General features: G+C 51.0%; 1 non-coding gene across 1 annotated transcript; it reads left to right on the top strand.

The window, feature by feature from the left end:
• Positions 1–533: 533 nt before the first annotated feature.
• On the top strand, positions 534–606 carry trnar-acg. Its single transcript has one exon. It is a non-coding gene; the product is annotated as a tRNA-Arg (tRNA).
• The last annotated feature ends 4,074 nt before the right edge of the window (positions 607–4,680 follow it).

The following is a 4,680-nucleotide window of genomic DNA, read 5'->3' as shown; positions in this document are numbered from 1 at the left end:
TAACCAATCACCACCAGCCTTTTCCCAAACGCCTCGCCTGATTGGGCGGTCCCGCCGTGAGCGACAGCGTTGGACACCAATCAGTCCACGGCCTGTTGGCGGTGTTGGGGGGAGACGGCCGATAGGTGGAAAGCCGACCAATGGGAGCGGGCGTCCCCCACTCGCGGGTTCTGTGAGGCCTCCACTCCTGCTGTCCAATCGGCGTCCTCCTCCCGCCCCCTTCCTGCCATCCGGGCCAATCGCCGGTTTGCCCCCTGCTGATGGACGTGGGCCTTCCCCAATCAGCTTCTCCCTGCTCCCTCATGGATGGCTGGCCAAGGGAGGAGCTTGGACCAATGGGAAACCGCCGCCCCCCACGTGCTTGGGAGGCGGCATTGAGACGTCCGGTGGGACCCCATCCAATGGGAGCCGTCGAACGCGGCGGAGACTCCGCTGATTGGTGAGAGCGGTGGAAGACGTCAGATGGGGGCGTGCCCTCGCCGCCGCTGATTGTGACCCCTCAAGAGCGCCGCCGCGCGGCCGGTTGCTCACCTGGGCCAGTGGCGCAATGGATAACGCGTCTGACTACGGATCAGAAGATTCCAGGTTCGACTCCTGGCTGGCTCGGAGTTTTTAATGCTTTAAATCCCCATTAAAATATAATAATAAATCACTCCAAAACCAATTCTGCCTTTGAATTCTATTTTTCAGTCCCTCTTTTATCTCTCCGGACAGGTCGTCGTTTTGCCCGCCTCGATTTGCCCCCGTCGTGTTGCCCACCTCACCCTCTGGGTGAACGAATTTCTCCTCTACTAATTCCGTTCCAATTAGGGCAAACAGTGGATTTGCCTTCTTTCTATATTGTCTATGCCCGAATGCTTAGAGTCGCCAGATAACGAATGATACCACCACAAGTTTCAACCGGGTATCGATCAAAGAGCCAAAGAGCTAGTTCAAGGTCAAGGGTACTTTATTGACGTACAATCAGCCATGCAACATAAACCTGGGGATCCAAATAGCCCATGACTGGAAAGGGATCCACAAATGGAACCTCACCAGCCTGACGGAGGAAGTTAAAAAGGACCTGCAAAGATGGAACACACTCCCGCTCTCCCTCGCGGGGAGAGTTCAGACGATCAAAATGAACGTACTGCCCAGGTTCCTCTTCCTGTTTAGATCCATTCCGATCTACATCCCAAGGCCTTTTTCAAAGCGCTGGACAAACTCATCATGGCGTTCGTATGGGGGGTAAAAATGCTAGGATCCCAAAGAAGGTCTTACAAAAAACAAAAACCAGGGGAGGGCTAGCCCTCCCGAATCTACAATTCTACCACTGGGCAGCAACAGCCGCCGCGAGTAAGGGGATGGATCCAGGAGCCAGAGGCTGAGTGGGTGCGTGCGGAGGAGGCCTCCTGCATGGGAACCTCCCTCCGGGCCCTCGCCACGGCAGCACTCCCATCCCCACCCAAAAACACTCCAGCAGCCCAGTGGTGACAGCCACCCTCCAATCCTGGAACCAACTGCGGCAGCAACTTGGCCTGACCAAAATGTCGAACAGGGCTCCCATCTGCAACAACCATAGGTTCACACCAGCACTGACTGACGCCACCTTCAAAAGGTGGAGGCAGGACGGGGGGACACTGACAGTCAGGGACCTATACACGGACGACAGGATCGCAACACTGGACGAACTGACAGAGAAATTTCAGCTAGCTGGGGGGAACGAGCTACGGTACCTGCAGCTCAAAAACTTCCTACGAAAGGAGACAAGGACGTACCCACAACCGCCACGACAGACACTACTGGAAGACCTACTGGACGCAAGTATCCTAGAGAAAGGGAACTGTAGTGACATGTATGACCGACTGGTAGATAGGGACGACACCGTACTGGACGCAACAAGAAGGAAATGGGAGGACGACCTGGGGATGGAGATAGGGTGGGGACTCTGGAGCGAAGCACTGCATAGGGTCAACTCCACCTCCACGTGCGCAAGGCTCAGCCTGACGCAACTAAAAGTGGTACATAGAGCCCACTTAACAAGAACCCGTATGAGTAGGTTCTTCCCGGAGGTGGAAGACAGATGTGAACGGTGCCAAAGAGGCCCGGCCAACCACGCCCACATGTTCTGGTCTTGCCCCAGACTCGTGGAGTACTGGACAGCCTTCTTCGAGGTTATGTCCAAAGTGGTGGGAGTGAGGGTGGAGCCATGCCCGATAGTGGCGGTCTTCGGGGTTTCAGAACAGCCAGATCTATTCCTGGGGAGGAGGGCGGACGCCCTTGCCTTTGCCTCCCTGATCGCCCGCCGTAGAATCCTGTTTGGCTGGCGGTCAGCAGCACCGCCCAGAGCTGCGGACTGGCTGTCCGACCTCTCGGATTCTCTCCAAATGGAGAAAATCAAATTTGCCATCCGAGGGTCGGACGACGGCTTCCACAGAACGTGGGAGCCATTCATGCAACTGTTCCGGGACCTATTTGTGGCCAATGTACAAGAGGAAGAATAGTCGGGGGAAGGTAGCGGGAGGGGCTACAGGTTCGGTACGGGGGTTCGATGGCTAGCTAAGGCCCAAAACCAAACTAAATAAACATGTTGGGGGGGGGGGGGCGGGCGCAGTTACTACTACGAAGATGCTCACCTGTAAATATGTATGTTAATTTTTGCGTGTTTGTTTGTTGTTTTTTTTTTTTTTTTTTTTTTTTTTTTTTTTGTTCTTTTTCTCTCCTAACAATTTGTAATTTGTTCAATATAAAATATGAAAACTGAATAAAAACATTTATAAAAAAAAAAAAAAAAAAAGCCATGCAACATAAACACTACTGGTCAACTACACCTATCGACTAAGACAACCTGTACTTAACGTCGGGCACCCGGCTTTAGTCAGAGAAACAGTCCTTCGGTTCGGGCCTTACTAATTGGATGATTCCTGATCACTACGTTCGATTCCTTAGCCAATAAGTGGGCCTGTTCCTGTGCTGTACCGTGCTTTGTTCTTTAAACAGTTTGGAAGTTTAATGTTGAGCCTCATTTTGTGGGGGGGGAAAGTTCAATGTTCCCACCACCTTTTAAAGCGAGTATGGCGGGAGTGGGGGGAGGGGGGGTTGGGTGGGTGGAGTGTAGAGGGGGTGTAGCGATCGGGGATGGCCACTTCTAACGAGGTACAGAGCAACTCGCAAAGACTGATGGGTAAAATGGACAAGCCAAGTCTCTGGGCAGGCTCAGAACCTGAAATGCATATTTGTCAGCAAAGTCCAGGCGGTATCGAAACCCCCGTCCCATTAGCATGTCAATCAGGCCGATGAGCATTTGATGGCCCATCAACAGTCCGGACATTTCGCCGCCACTCCCTGTCCAAGGGAAACACCCAACAACGGGGTCAATGACCGCTTGAGACACGTCCAGCCATCCAGATCCCCGCCCACTTATTTGGAGTACTGCGTGCAGTTCTGGTCGCCTCATTTTAGGAAGGATGTGGAAGCTTTGGAAAAGGTGCGGAGGAGATTTGCCAGGATGTTGCCTGAAATGGAGAGTAGGTCTTACGAGGAAAGGTTGAGGGTGCTAGGCCTTTTCTCATTAGAACGGAGAAGGATGAGGGGCGACTCGATAGAGGTTTATAAGATGATCAGGGGAATAGATAGAGTAGACAGTCAGAGACTTTTTCCCCGGGTGGAACACACCATTACAAGGGGACATAAATTGAAGGTGAATGGTGGAAGATATAGGGGGGATATAGGTCGGTCTTCACAGTGGAAGACACAAATAACATGCCAGTGACTGATAGAAATGAGGCTATGACAGATGAGGACCTTGAGAGGATTGTTATCACTAAGGAGGGAGTGATGGGCAAGCCAATGGGGCTAAAGGTAGACAAGTCTCCTGGCCCTGATGGAATGCATCCCAGAGTGCTAAAAGAGATGGCTAGGGAAATTGCAGATGCACTAGTGATAATTTACCAAAATTCACTAGACTCTGGGGTGGTCCCGGTGGATTGGAAATTAGCAAACGTGACACCACTGTTTAAAAAAAGGAGGTAGGCAGAGAGCAGGAAATTATAGACCAGTGAGCTTAACTTCAGGAGTAGGGAAGATGCTGGAATCTATCATCAAGGAAGAAATAGCGAGGCATCTGGATAGAAATTGTCCCATTGGGCAGGCGCAGCATGGGTTCATAAAGAACAGGTCATGCCTAACTAATTTAGTGGAATTTTTTGAGGACATTACCAGTACGGTAGATAACGGGGAGCCGATGGATGTGGTATATCTGGATTTCCAGAAAGCCTTTGACAAGGTGCCACACAAAAGGTTGCTGCATAAGATAAAGATGCATGGCATTAAGGGTAAAGTAGTAGCACGGATAGAGGATTGGTTAATTAATAGAAAGCAAAGAGTGGGGATTAATGGGTGTTTCTCTGGTTGGCAATCAGTAGCTAGTGGTGTCCCTCAGGGATCCGTGTTGGGCCCACAATTGTTCACAATTTACATAGATGATTTGGAGTTGGGGACCAAGGGCAATGTGTCCAAGTTTGCAGATGACACTAAGATGAGTGGTAAAGCGAAAAGTGCAGAGGATACTGGAAGTCTGCAGAGGGATTTGGATAGGTTAAGTGAATGGGCTAGGGTCTGGCAGATGGAATACAATGTTGACAAATGTGAGGTTATCCATTTTGGTAGGAATAACAGAAAACGGGATTATTATTTAAACAA

Source organism: Scyliorhinus canicula, unplaced genomic scaffold, assembly GCF_902713615.1.
Source record: "Scyliorhinus canicula unplaced genomic scaffold, sScyCan1.1, whole genome shotgun sequence".
NCBI classification, from domain to species: Eukaryota; Metazoa; Chordata; class Chondrichthyes; order Carcharhiniformes; family Scyliorhinidae; genus Scyliorhinus; species Scyliorhinus canicula.
Note: the sequence above shows the minus strand (reverse complement) of the source record. Positions and strands in the feature narration are given on the sequence as shown.